At 46.7% G+C, this 15,688-nt stretch overlaps 1 pseudogene; it reads left to right on the forward strand.

Moving 5' to 3' along the window:
- The first annotated feature begins 2,005 nt into the window (after nt 1-2,005).
- Nucleotides 2,006-15,132, forward strand: LOC123130472 (CBL-interacting serine/threonine-protein kinase 21-like; annotated as a pseudogene).
- The last annotated feature ends 556 nt before the right edge of the window (nt 15,133-15,688 follow it).

Here is a 15,688-nt window from a genome sequence, read left to right on the forward strand (position 1 = left end):
AGTAGTGTAGATCAAAATATCCAACCTGAAGACACACCAATGTAGGTGAACTACGACCAGATCCAAACAAACCCACCAAGGACAGACCCGTCGGAGACACAGCTCCACACACTCACCGACGATAGTAGACGCAATACTGGGAGTGATGTGGACCAGATCATGACCAAGGCATCAAAGGATGAGGTTCATGATAGCACAAATATTAAACCATTAGAGCAGCCAAAGAAAGATATGGACAAGACCATTATCTTAGTTGAGAAGCTTCTAGTGTCTATTTTGAAAGAAATGACACATCAAATTTCCAACTACAGCTTCCCACACCTAAACCTAATTAATTCTAGAAGGGTCTAGCATGTTTTAGAGGCTAGAAAAGATTGTCGGCTTTCATTCAAAAAAAAGGTGCATTATTTGAGATCATGAGTCAAAAGTTGTGCAAGTTCCCATGCAAATTGTGCATGAATTGATTATAGCGTGAGGCCTAACAAGTTTGCTCCTGCTACAGCTTGGACCCTTCATTTTGTTGTTCTTGTCACACCTAACTAGTAGGTACTTCTAGTATAAGTACTCCCTAGCTGTTTCATGTGCACGGGACATGGAATATCTAAGTTTATGCTTGTAGATAGCCGGTTAGGTTGTGTTGTGCTGTGAGCACTAGTATCCTTGAGGTGTTAGCTTTGTGTATGGATTGAAGGGTATGTCCTCAATTCATATAGGATCCTTGTAATTCCCTCTTGTGATTCTATATAGGTTCGCAAGTTTCATGGTTTGGGTTGCGCCTTTGTAAATCAAGCGAGTGTTTTCTCTTGTTCTTTGCCACTTGAGGGAGATAGTTGTTGCTCCTTATGGGTTCTTTGGCACCGTGAAAGATCATTTCAGCGGCGCCCGCATTATCTTGGTATCAGAGCTATACGTTGATCACGATACTATTTTTTCTCTTGCGGATTTTGTCTTTGAGAAGCTTCAATGGATTCAAGGAGGTCCAATAGTGTTGATGGTGTGCATGGAAGTGGGCGCCTCATGGAGGAGAAACTACCACTTCATATGTACTCCCTCCATTTCATAATGGAGTGCTTCCTCTATCCCCGTGCTTCAACTTTGACCGTAAATTTAACTATCAAGACCGATTGCGGCGGGAGCAAAAGTTATATCTGTGAATTAGTATTCGAAAGAAGTTTTTAATTATGTAAGTTTTTCTCCCGTCGCAGCCGGTCTCAAAAAAAGAATGAGAACAGAGGGAAAGAAGCCCCCTGTCTTATTCTTATAGGAGAATGATGAGACTCGAACCCAGGCCGGCGACAGCAACCTTTGTGCTGTCCACCACTCCACCTAGGAGAGCTCCTCATTCTCCCGTCGCAGTCGGTCTCGTTCGTTAAATTTATGGTCAAAATTCGACATCGGGAAGCGCGGGCGCACTATATTTTGGAATGGAGTGAGTATGATCCAATCTTGCAGCCCACCTATGTGTTGGCTTTGGAGGTTACACAAGAGTATGTGTTGAACAAGGTGGAGAGACGCATATCGGCCGTGGAGACCAACTTTGACTAGAGAATCGACTCCCTCACCAAGGAACTTCGTCGAGATAGGCTTGTTGCACGGGGTCGACATCGACAACTCCCCGAACAACAGGGCCAACGCCACCTTGAGGAGGGGCATGGAGAGCACATCCATGTCTACTCGGGCAATGCTCATAGCTGCTACACTGCACCACATCGGCGTGCTCACCATGACCAACAAGGTGCTACTTGGGCGCCATCGTCTCCAGCATGAGATGGGCTTGCTGCACGGGATCGACATCGACAACGCCTATAATAATAATAATACTAATAATAATAATAATAATTATTATTATTAACTGCAGCCGTAATAATAATAATAATTCTGCTCGTTATTATTTTGCGTGGGGATTCAATAGCGCACGTGGCACGCACACACACTATACTTGCATCTTCCATTCCATGACCAGAGGCCGGCCGACCATGTACGCCGTCGACGAGCGGGAGACACACAGGGCCTCTCCTTTTTACCGGGCCGTGGTGCACGCCGTTGACGGGAGGGCAGACGGCCAGACGGCGACCGGCAGTTGCGCCCGGAAATCACGTTGCCACGGCTACTTTCTCCCCAAACCCCCAACCACCTTCCCCCTTTCATCCCATCTCCGTTTCACGGTGCCATCCGTCGTACACTACCACCACAGACAAGCGCACATTCCCGTCCAGCCACTGCTTGATCAAGGACTGCTGCTCGGTACGAGCAAGATGGTGCTGGCGGAGAGCATTGGCAAGTACAGGGTCGGCCGGACCATCGGCGAGGGCGCCTTCGCCAAGGTCCGGCTCGCCGTCGACGCCGAGACCGGCGGCTGCGTCGCCGTCAAGGTCATCGACAGGAGCACGGTGCTCAGGAACAACCTCATGTACCAGGTACCTATATGTCCTGTCTGGCTGTTATTTCTGTGAACAATACTCCGCCGTCCATGGAGCGGAGCATTCCGTGACGGCCTCTTTGCTTGGCCTTCGAAGGTGAAGAGAGAGATCAGCGCGATGAGGCTTCTCAACCACCCCAACATAGTCAAGATACACGAGGTAGTTGCTCAAACTCCTTTCACCATTCCATCCTTCTGGTTGCCCAAGCATCTAGCATCAGGACTTTGGCAGAATCGAACCCTCTTTCGCGCCTCACCGCGGTTACATTTGCGCAGGTGATCGCGACGAAGACGAAGATATGTCTGGTGATGGAGTATGTCCCGGGAGGGCAGCTCTCCGACAAGCTAGTAAGACAGACATCTTCATCAAGCAACAGTTCTTGGTTATTGTCCAGGTGGTTTTTTCTTATGGTTCCTGAATTTTCTGTTTAAGAGTTACCTCAAGAGACTGGACGAGAGGGAAGCGAAGAAGTACTTCTACCAGCTGATTGATGCTGTGGACTATTGCCACCGGAGAGGCGTCTTTCACAGGGATCTCAAGGTCAATATATTCTCATTCTCTCCTAGCTAATTGCATGTTTGCATATAACTCTTTTCATCCCCGATGATGCAAACTGATTTGCATTCTTCCTCGATCATCGTTCATTTATGGTTGCCACATCACTGAGTTATTCTGCTTTTGAGAGTGTCAACAGCCTGAAAACTTGTTGCTAGATAATCAGGGCAATCTCAAGGTATCTGATTTTGGCCTCAGCGTGCTACGGAAGGTAGTAAGAACTTGCAAAGGCTGTGAGCTCATCTCATTTCAGTTTTCAATGATTCAGATTGATCAACTCCAAAACTTTGCATCTGACTTTCTTCCAGCCAGGGCAGTTGCTATCACTGGTGGAAAAAAGGCCTTTGGTCGCGGTTCGCAACTGCCATTAGTCGCGGTTGCGCAACCGCGACCAAATAAGCGCGACTAAAGCCCCCCACCTTTAGTCGCGGCTGCTTAAGAACCGCGACTAACGGCCCGTCCACGTGGGCGCCAGGCGGCCGTCGGGGCGGAGGACCTTTAGTCGCGGTTCTTCTGGCCAACCGCGACTAAAGGCCGCCACAGGTTTAGGGTTTTAGCCCCCCCCCCCCCAAACCTGTTTTCTGTTTAATTTGTATTGTTTTATTTCTTTTGTGCTTTATTTTAATTTTGAAGGAGTTTCATATATTCTACGGTACTACATACATGCATATGAATGTACAATTTCAAATAAATTTGAAATTAGAACCAAAAAGAATTCAAGAGGAATATACAATATATATTCAATATCATCGGATGACCATATATAATTTTGAACAAGTTTCCATACATGATTTAATGCATATAAAGTTCTACGTCCTCGTAATAGTGTTCTCCTTTAGGATGGAGGACTTCCCTGCTGAACCATCCAGCTAGTTCCTCTTGAAGTGGTCGGAAGCGAGCTTCTGGACTAAGCATCCACCGGAGGTTATTCCTCTGAGCATTGGTATCACTCGGAACCCGCTCAGAGGTGTATCTCCGGATCATCTCACAGACATAGTATCCACATAGATTGGTCTCCGGTGGCTGAATATCCCCAGCATTCTTAGCCTTTAACATTTTGAATTCTAGCTCTTTTTTGAATTCACCGACCTTTGTATCTACGAACCGTCTCCAAACCCTACGAGGCAAAGAAAATTAAATGAACAAGAGAGTTATTAGTTACTTGATATTAGGAAATGAACGAAATAGGCCGATCGATATAGAGTGCAAATGAATGAAAATAATTACTTCTGCAGCATTCTTCTCATGCCGCCCCAAAGCTTTGGATCCATATTCACAGAGTCGTGGACGAGACATTCTGAGGTGTTAACTTTAATTACTAGCAGAATCCAGTGGAACCTGCGGACACGATACATGCACAGTACGTCATGCATAACTCATCGATTAGCCGGCCACATACCATGCATGGAGTAAACAAAAGAGAATGTGCTCAAGACAGAAACACTCACTCAAAATGGTAAGGAAATAGAATATCACTTTTGAGTTCCTGCTTTGTAAGAAACTGCAACAGGTCTGCCTCCACGTCGGCGGGGTGACGCTCCAACACATGTCCATTAACGATGTGTGGGTCAATGAACCCAACATCATGGATGTTCCTTACTCTGCATTCCTTAATCTTCATTCTGCATGTATAATAGCGGACACAACAATATAGTTAGGACATATATATAGTGCAGGCAATATGAACGAGATGGGGTAGAAATTAATAAATCACTTACAGAACATAGCAACTGATGATAGATTTATCGAGCTCGCGCAGATTGAAAAGCTGGAACAATTCACTCAGTTCAATTTGTACATAGTAATGTTTGAAGTGATGCTCATGTCTAACTTCCGCATAAATATATTCTTTGGCGTTTTTATTTTTTATGTAACCCTTGTACCATTTCAGCAGACCTTTCATTTGTGGAGGTAGATCCTTTTCCTGCGCAGGCTCGACGAGAGGCCCATTCTTGACATATGTAATTACTACCTCCTTCACTGGCGCCTCATCAAGGCCTAACAGTTCACGAAGAGTAATACCTAAGTTGGCCGCTTGTTCTCTGGCACTCGTTACAGTCAATCCATGTGCTGCCGCAGCTTGTATGATCTCGGGGGCATCCGGACAGAAGGCTTCCACTATAAGCGGGGCAATCGATTGTTTACTTTGTTCCCCGAGCTGGGCAACTTGTTTCCCGCTTTTTTTACTTTCGGCCTTCTCCCACTCTTTGTTCTCCTTGAACATGAGTGCCTGCCTGCGAAGTTCACGTGCATAGTCGTTAGGCAGATTCTTCGCGGCTTGGGACGGTGTGCTCAAAAATGACTTAGCCCACTTCTTTTGCTCATCAGAAAATACTGGCTTGGGCTCGGGCTCGCTTTTCTTCTTGCAGTCCGCCTTCCATTTCTCCAAATCAGCAGCCGCGGCCGCGTCGACTTCCTCGGCACTACGTTCCCAAGGCCTTCTGGGGAGAGGCTTCAGTGATGGCTCCGGTACCTTTGTGGTCTTAGGTACATAAGGGTCCGGGTTAATAATCCAGGACTGCTTCTGCTTCTTTGCCGGAGGTGGATTGGGGGGCGGCGTCTGATCACCCGCCGGACGAGGACTGGGGGGCGGCGGCTGATCACCCGCCGGACGTTGTGGACTGGGGGGCGGCGTCGGCTGACATGACGGAGGTGTAGGTGAACCGCCACCACCACCACCACCACCACCACCACCGCCACCGCCACCACCACCACCGTAGGGGGGTGGACTTGTTGTCCTTGGCGCCTCGCCTGGAAACTTGATAAACTTCTTTTGCCATAGAATGAAATGGCGCTTGACATCTCCAAGTCTTTTCTCCTCTTCAGGTGTAGCAATGTCAATCTCCAGGTCCTCAAACCCTTGGACTATGTCCTCCACCGTGACACGAGCATAGCCATCTTGAATGGGGTTGTTGTGGTGGAGTGCTCCAGGTAAACATGGTAAAGCACTGCCGATGGCTACCTTCATGGACATGTTCCCGATAGGATAATACAGATGACATTCTTTCATCTCCTTTATATCGTCCACGGGGTAGCGAGGAGGCTCCGGTGAAGTAATTTCGACCACCAGAGGCTCTGGTGCAGTAATTTCGACCACCAGAGGCTCCGGTGCAGTAATTTCGATCGTCGGTGCATCTGCACCAGCCGGTGGGGCCTCCGTGGAAGCCACGCTGCTTCTCCGCTGCTGGCTTCCGAGATCCGCTGGATGATCTTCATGCTGCACCCGAGCTGCATCTCTTTCGGCTACTAGTACACTCACGGTTTTCTTCATCACATCCATTTCCGATGCCAACCGCGCCACAACATCTGCTTCCCGATCCATCTTTCTCTTACGGCTTCTGTAACCGTACGGGTCATCGTTCTGGGGAACCCTATTTTCCACGGAATGTGCCCCATGCCTCGTACACGTCCTCCGTGTTCAGGATTCCCGAGGGCTTTTGTCAGCGCGTCGTTCTCTCTGTTGAACTTGATCTTCCCCTGTTGAGCATCCCTCATTGCGTTAATAAGGGCTTGGGTGGGTTTAATTAATTTGCCCCGGTAAACACACTCCCCTGTCTCCGGGTTCAGCGTTCCCCCATGCCCGTACCACCAGCTTTTGGCCCTTGGGTCCCATCCCTCCGTACCTGGACGGATTCCTCGCGCCCTCAGCTCGTTCTCCATCTTCTCCAACCTAGGCACCCAAATGCGATACCCTCCTGGCCCCATAACATGATTGTACTCCTTCTTAGCCGCATTTTCCTTATTTTTTTCGATATTTGAATGAACTGCTCCGATTTCTTTTGCTTCACAAATTCTGGCCAATCATGTTTCAGTTTCTCATATTGTCCTTTGAAATCCGGAGTCTTGTTCTGCTTGACAAAGTCATGGGCTAGATTTTGCTTGAATTTCCGGAATGCGTCGGCCATCTTATGAAGAGCGAACTGTTTGACTAGCCTCCTCCTCTCCTTGTTTTCCTCAATCTTGTTACCCTCCTCATCGAATTTGTTGTATTCCGGAGGTAGAACGAAATGTTCCATAAGCTTCTTGAAGCAATCTTTTTTTGTTCTCTTATCGACAAAAGTGAAACCATCAATTCGTGCCTTCTTTGGCTCATTCCACTCCTGGACGGTGATCGAGACGTTGTCTCTAACAATGGCTCCGCATTGGCTGACAAACTTGGTGGCGTTCTTGCGGGGCTCCAGCGGCCTGCCGGTTGCACTGTCGACAACCTCGATGGTGCATGTTTCTCCTTGTTTCATCGTCTTGGTTGCGCGACGCTTTGACGACGTACTCGATTGTTTCGACGATCCGGCCGAGGGCTAAAATAAGAAAGAGTCGCGCGCGTTAGTACACACATATTTATTCAAATCAGTTAGTTTGTATCACCAGAGGCTCAATGTATATATATACCTCGGCGCCGGAGGTGGTTGCTACTTCCATTTGAAGATCGTCGTTTATCGACGTTTGTTCGGCATCATCTTGCTGACGGCGCCCTTCATCTTCACCGTCAAGGTTCAGATAAGAAGAGATATCATCTTCTTCTTCTCCGGTCGGCACATATAGAATATCGCCGTTTATGATGCCAAACATATGTGCTTCACCGTCCGGATCATAGTTGTCCATAATCGGGTCAGCTCTATCGTCCGCCATTATGTCAGTCCTGAAAACATGTAGTAAAAACAAATTAATTAAGTGAAGAAGGGGGGCGGTGGCGGTGGCGGTGGCGAAAGGGCGGTGGCAAAAGGAGGGGGCGAGGAAGGGGTGGGAGAGGGTGTCGCGGTAGAGCGCGAGACGGGGCGGCAGACGACGGCGTCACGGAGAGGGAGGCGAGGACAACACATTTATAACCCTCGCCGTCCCCTCTCGATCCCTAAAAAAACACCGCGCGCATCGCCGCCCCCCTCGCCGCCCCCTCTCCGTATATACGTTTTTTTTGTTAATTATCAAATTTTACGGTTTTTTTTTGTTAATTATCAAGTTTTAAGTTATTTACCGTTTTTGTTAAACTAAGTTATTTACCGTTTTTGTTAATTATCAAATTTTACCGTTTTTTTGTTAATTAACTAGTTAAAAAATTCTCTCCCTCTCTCTCTCTCTCTCTCTCTCCCTGCTCTCTCTCTCTCTCTCTGCTCTCTGCTCTCTCTCTCTGCTCTCTCTCTCTCTCTCTCTCTCTCTCTCTCGATCATCGCTCTGTAGAGCAGTTGAGGGCGGCGAGGCCGGCGGCCCGAGGATGGATTGGGGGGCGGCGTTGAGGGCGGCGAGGCCGGCCGCCGGCGTTGAGGGCAGCGAGGCGGCGCGGTGGGCGAGGGAGGCCGGCGGGCGGCGTACTAGGGCGAAAGGGGGCGACGGGCGCCGTACGTGGGCGAGAGGGGGCGGCGGGCGACGGCGGGCGGCGTCGAGGGCGCGGGCGACGGCGGGCGGCGTCGAGGGCGAGGTCGACGGCGGGCGGCGTCGAGGGCGAGGGCGGCAGGCCTTCGGCGCGGCAGAGAACAAGCAGAGAAATGGAGGCGACGGGTCGGGCGGTTGTATTTATAGCCCCCCCCTTTAGTCGCGGTTGGGGAGGCGACCCGCGACTAAAGGGCCTTTAGTCGCGGTTGGGGAGGCGACCCGCAACTAAAGGTAAACCTTTAGTCGCGGTTGGGGAGGCGACCCGCGACTAAAGGGTAACCTTTAGTCGCGGTTGGGGAGGCGACCCGCGACTAAAGGACTTTTTTGGCGGGTTTTTCGTTCCCGCGCGCAACCACCTTTAGTCGCGGTTGGGCAGGCCAACCGCGACTAAAGGTATTTTCCAAATACTTTTTCTTTTTGAAAATCTTAAAAATACAAATAATATATCAAAAAATTCAGAAAAATATAACTAATTCAATTCAATATGTTAAAAACACAAATATTATATCAAAAAATTCAGAAAAAAAACTAATTCAATTCAAAATTCTAAAAATACAAATAATATATCAAAAAATTTAAGAAAAATAAAACTAATTTAATTCAAAATGTTAAAAATACAAATAATATATCAAAAAATTCAGAAAAATAAAACTAATTCAATTCAAAATTCTAAAATACAAATAATATATCAAAAAATTCAGAAAAATAAAACTAATTCAATTCAAAATTCTAAAAATACAAATAATATATCAAAAAATTAAGAAAAATAAAACTAATTCAATTCAAAATGTTAAAAATACAAATAATATATCAAAAAATTCAGAAAAATAAAACTAATTCAATTCAAAATTCTAAAAATACAAATAATATATCAAAAAATTCAGAAAAATAAAACTAATTCAATTCAAAATTCTAAAAATACAAATAATATATCAAAAATTAAGAAAAATAAAACTAATTCAATTCAAAATAATATACCAGAGGCCGGTCGTCGGCTATGGTGGTACGGCCGGACTCTGCAGAGCGTCATGGACTACAGCACTCCAAATTTCATGTATCATTCGAAAATGGACACCAAACACATCACGGGTAATATAATTCACATGATCCATTCAACAAAGTTTGGTACAATAAATTATTACACATCATTTCTTCCCTTGTGTCCCTACTTGCTTACGATTGTGCCGTATCCATGGAGCATCCTCATCATTTAACTTAATGCTTGGGTCGGTGTTCACTTTGAAGGGCGGAATTTCAGCAAACATATTATAATCTTTTGACATGTCTGTCTTGTCCTCCACTCCCACGATGTTTCTTTTCCCTGAAAGAACAATGTGGCGCTTTGGATCATCGCATGATGTACTGATCGTTTTCTTATCTTTCCGTTTCCTCGGTTTGCTACTCATGTCCTTCACATAGAAAACCTGAGCGACATCTTTCGCTAGGACGAATGGTTCGTCAAGGTAACCAAGATTGTTGAAATCCACCATTGTCATTCTGTATTGCTGGTCCACCTTTACCCCACCTCCTGTTAGCTTGAACCATTTGCACCGGAACAAAGGGACCTTAAAGGAGGGTCCATAGTCAAGTTCCCATATCTCCTCTATGTAACCATAATATGTGACCTTTTGCCCATTCTCGGTTGCTGCATCAAAGCGGACACCACTGTTTTGGTTGGTGCTCTTTTTATCTTGGGCGATCGTGTAAAATGTATTCCCATTTATCTCGTACCCTTGGAAAGTCGTTATAGTCGAAGATGGTGTCTTGGCCAACATGTACAGCTGATCTACAACATCATTGTCATTCATTAAATGTTTTCTCAACCAACTGCCGAAAGTCTCCATGTGGGCCTTCCTAATCCAGGATTCAGGCTTCCCCGGGTTGTCCGAGCGTAAAATATTCTTGTGTTTCTCAAAGTACGGAGCCACCAAGCTGGAATTGGTCAGTACAGTGTGGTGTGCTTCAGTCAGAGAATGGCCGTCCATACATATCGTTGATTTCCTTCCGATCGTGCCTTTTCCACTTAGTCTCCCCTCGTGCCGCGATCGAGGAAGACCAATCGGCTTAAGGTCAGGAACAAAGTCAACACAAAACTCAATTACCTCCTCATTTCCATAGCCCTTGGCGATGCTTCCTTCTGGCCTAGCACGGTTACAAACATATTTCTTTAATACTCCCATGAACCTCTCGAAGGGGAACATATTGTGTAGAAATACAGGACCGAGAACGAAAATCTCTTCGACTAGGTGAACCAGGAGGTGCGTCATAATATTGAAGAAGGATGGCGGGAACACCAACTCGAAACTGACAAGACATTGGATCACATCGTTCTGTAACCGTGGTAGAACTTCTGGATTGATTACCTTCTGAGAGATTGCATTGAGGAATGCACATAGCTTCACAATGGCTACTCGAACATTTTCCGGCAGGAGCCCCCTCAAAGCAATCGGAAGCAATTGCGTCATAATCACGTGGCAGTCGTGAGACTTCAGGTTTTGGAACTTTTTCTCCGCCATGTTTATTATTCCCTTTATATTGGACGAGAATCCAGACGGGACCTTCATACTGCTCAGGCATTCAAAAAAGATGACCTTCTCTTCTTTGGTCAGAGCGTAGCTGGCACGACCTTGAAACCATTCCGGATGCCGGTCATCAGGGTCTTTCAAACGTTGATGGTCCTGCCGTGCTTCCTTTGTATCATTTGTCTTCCCATACACGCCCAAGAAGCTTAGGAGGTTCACGCAAATATTCTTCGTAACGTGCATCACGTCGATTGCAGAGCGGACATCTAGGACTTTCCAATATTCTAGCTCCCAGAATATAGATTTCTTCTTCCACATGGCTACGTGCCCGTCAGCTCCCTTCGGAACTGATTGTCCGCCAGGACCCTTTCCAAAGATGACTTTCAAATCCTTGACCATATCAAATACCTCAGCACCAGTGCGTTCCGCAGGCTTCGGCCGGTGATCTGCCTTGCCGTTGTAATGCTTGCCTTTCTTTCTTACTGGATGAATTTTCGGAAGAAATCGACGATGCCCAAGGTACACGTTCTTCTTACAATTTGGCAAATGTACACTTTCAGTCTCATGTAAGCAGTGCGTGCATGCATTGTATCCCTTATTTGACAGTCCCGAAAGGTTACTAAGAGCAGGCCAATCGTTGATGGTTACGAAAAGCAACGCTCGTAGGTCAAATTCCTCTTGTTTGTGCTCATCCCACACATGGACACCACCCCACAGCTGTAAAAGTTCATCAACTAATGGCCTTAGGTACACATCGATGTCGTTGCCGGGTTGCTTCGGACCTTGGATGAGCACTGGCATCATAATGAACTTCCGCTTCATGCACAACCAAGGAGGAAGGTTGTAGATGCATAGAGTCACGGGCCAGGTGCTATGGCTGGAGCTCTGCTCGCCAAAAGGATTCATGCCATCCATACTTAGAGCAAATCTTATGTTCCTTGCGTCAGCTGCAAAATCTTTGAACCATCTGTCGATCTTTCTCCATTGCGTTCCATCTGCGGTGTGTCTCAACTCCCCGTCCGACTTACGGTCCTCTTTGTGCCATCGCAACAACTTGGCATGCTCTTTGTTCCTGAACAGACGTTTCAACCGTGGTATTATAGGAGCATACCACATCACCTTGGCGGGAACCCTCTTCCTGGGTTTATGGCCCTCAACATCGTCACCAGGGTCATCGCCTCTGATCTTATAACGCAATGCAGTGCATACCGGGCATTCATTCAAATTCTCGTATTCACCGCGGTAGAGGATGCAGTCGTTGATGCATGCATGTATCTTCAGAACCTCTAAACCTAGAGGGCAGACAACCTTCTTTGCTTCGTACGTACTGGCGGGCAACTCGTTATCCTTTGGAAACATATTCTTCAACATTTTCAGCAAGTTTTCAAATGCCGAGTCAGCTACACCTGCCTCTGCCCTCCATTTCAGCAAATCCAGTGTGTAGCCCAGCTTTTTCAGACCATCATCGCATCCGGGGTACAGCGCCTTTCTGTGATCCTCTAACATGCGATCCAAATTCTCCCTCTCCTTTTCAGTTTCGCAGCGTCTCCGTGCATCAGCAATGGTCCGACCAAGATCATCAACGGGATCATCACGTGCCTCTTCTTCACCTTCCCCTTCACCTTCAGCATCCTCCATGAAAGTATCACCGAAATGAGCAAGATAGCTTTCATCGATGAAATCATCCCCTTCTTCATCTTCTTCCATTATAACCCCTCTTTCTCCATGCTTGGTCCAACAATTATAGCTTGGCATGAAACCGTGCCGAAGCAGATGCATGTGAACATCTCTTGAGGAAGAGTAACCCTTCTGATTCTTACAGATAACACATGGACAGATAACAAAACCCCCCTGCTTGTTCGCATTAGCCACTACGAGGAAATCTTTCAAACCCGTAGTGAACTCGCCGGAGAGTCGGTTACCGTACATCCATTGCCGATTCATCTGCATTATTATAATATAAAATATATAATTAACCATCATGCATTTGTTAAACTAACTAGCTACAAACAATATAAATTAAACAATGAACTGCACACATGCATATTTTATCAATGACACATCAAAGGTTCATCAAGTTGCTAACCGCGATCGAGGAGTGTGGCTCCAACACTTCATGTCATGTTTGTTTCATGCTCTTGGGGCATTTCATCAAACACCTTATGTGCATAAGAGGAACCAAAAGCAAACCTACACCCACTTGTGAAGAGAATGGCTCCAAATGGCTAAGTGTTGGCTGCTGGATGGGTATATATAGGGGAGGGGATTTAGTTGTGGTTGGCCTGGCAAACCGTGACTAAAGGTGCCCGAAGGCCTTTAGTCGCGGTTGTCCTGGCCAACCGCGACTAAAGACCCTCACGTGCGCCAGCTGGCCATCGAGCGCCCTGGGCCCAGGCCTTTGGTCGCGGTTCACCTCCAGAACCGCGACTAAAGGTCCCATTAGTCGCGGTTCCTACAGCTTCGCGACTTATGGGGCTGGACGGAAGCCTGTTTTTCCACCAGTGTATCCACATCTTGCGGCTCTCCGTGCTACGTCGCTCCTGAGGTACTTGAAAGATCATAGCGCTCCAGCAAAAATAAGAGCTTGGCATGGCCTAACTACACAAAGTTTCAGTATTTTGCATTGCCAACTTCTAAATTTTGATGCTCGGATAGGTGATTCAGCACAAGACTTACGATGGGGCGGCCGCGGACATCTGGTCATGCGGTGTGATCCTGTTTGAACTCCTTGCTGGTTATCTGCCATTCCAGGACTGCAGCTTGATACACTTGTACAGAAGGGTAAGCATAAACATCCTAGTGTCTGATGATGCCTTTTGCTTCGTTACACCTTGCTGATGCGAGGTTTCAACTGACAACTATCGTCGCAAAGATATCTCGGGCACAGTATGCATTACCGCAATGGATCACGCTGCCTCAGAAGAAGATCATATTGAGGATACTGGATCCGTCTCCTATAACGGTAATCCGATTAGAAACATTAGACCAACTCATGTTAACAATTACTAGCATGGTCATCTGACAATTGTGATGTAGAGAGCGAAGGTAAATGATATCTTCGATGACGAGTGGTTCCAAGAGGGCTACAATCCATCAGTAAGGAGAACTGGGAGTGATGATGGTGATGATTGTGTTGATCTTGATGAGGCTGGCACAGATAGTGATGGCAGTCACAGCACAGAGGTAAGAGTACTAAACACAGCTCTGGAACACATACCCACATATTAATTTCCTTCACTCTGCACCAGTCATTTCCTACCTTCAGTTGCCAGGACTTGCCTTTTGTCTAGGTAAGAGAAGCCGGGGGAGCGAATCCAGAGCCTGAGCAGTTCATCAACACGTTCCGGTTGATAGCGACCTGCAGAGATCTCGACTTGTCAGGACTCTTCCAGGAGCAGGTCACTGACCATATCCTGTCAACATTGTTCCATATGTATTTGACCTACATCAACAAATGGGTCTAGCTTGTGCCTAAATTTTTCCGGTGGCTGACTTGGCTGATGATGCATGATCACCATTGACCAGAAAACAAAGCTCGGCTCGCCGCATTCGGTGCAGGAAACACTGGGGATAATCACAGCTGCAGCCAGGGATGTGAGCTTGTCAGCGAGGAGAATGGGCAGCTCCATGGTAATTAGCCAGAGCTTGGCAATATTTGAATTCAGCATCTTGAATGATCTTGAGAAATCACAGGTCAAGTTTTGATCCTGGGATTTCAATTGTGGCACAGGTAAAGCTTCAGGACATCAGATTGCTATCATGAAGCATGCTTGATCTTACGCTCTCGGCTGAGGTGAAGTGTTGTGCCATATATTCTCATATACCACTGGAGATAGCAATACCAAACAATTTGCAATTTGATGAATGCCACTGGATGCGCCACTGACATGTGGGATCTGGAATGTTAGCCTCACTACAAGTGGCCTTTTTTCAAAAAATGACAGTCGCGGTGTCATCTATCTAATTTTGCTTATCTGAAAAGTGCAGGTGATCCAGGTAACACCAGCACACTGCGTCGTCGAAGTGTCCAAGTCCAGCGGTGATCTGAGAGCATACAAAGAGGTATGTCAACATGTCAATATGAATACTGTTTGTTCCATTCCATTCTGATCTTATCTCGAGGAAACATGATGCACAGTTTACTGATGATCAATGCAATTCTATTGCATTGGGTGATTATAAAGATGCTCCACAGGGGTCTCCGATGGTGTTTGTTGAGTTGGCATAGATCGAGATTAGGATTTGTCACTCCGTGTATCGGAGAGGTATCTCTGGGCCCTCTCGATAATGCACGTCACTATAAGCCTTGCAAGCAATGTGACTAATGAGTTAGTTGCAGGATGATGCATTATGGAACGAGTAAAGAGACATGCCGGTAACGAGATTGAACTAGGTATGATGATACCGACGATCGAATCTCGGGCAAGTAACATACCGATGACAAAGGGAACAACGTATGTTGTTACGGTTTGACCGATAAAGATCTTCGTAGAATATGTAGGAGCCAATATGAGCATCTAGGTTCCACTATTGGTTATTGATCGGAGATGTGTCTCGGTCATGTCTACATAGTTCTCGAACCCTTAGGGTCCACATGCTTAACGTTCGATGATGATTTGTATTATGAGTTATGTGATTTGATGACCGAAATTGTTCGGAGTCCCGGATGAGATCACGGACAGGACGAGGAGTCTCGAAATGGTCGAGAGGTAAAGTTTGATATATTGGAAGGTTGCATTCGGACATCGGAATGGTTCTGAGTGAAGAGGGGAAATCATGGGCCTTATGGGCCATGGGAGAGAAGAGGGGATAGCCCGCAAGGGG

The sequence above is a fragment of the Triticum aestivum genome, chromosome 6A (assembly GCF_018294505.1).
Source record: "Triticum aestivum cultivar Chinese Spring chromosome 6A, IWGSC CS RefSeq v2.1, whole genome shotgun sequence".
Lineage (NCBI taxonomy): Eukaryota > Viridiplantae > Streptophyta > Magnoliopsida > Poales > Poaceae > Triticum > Triticum aestivum.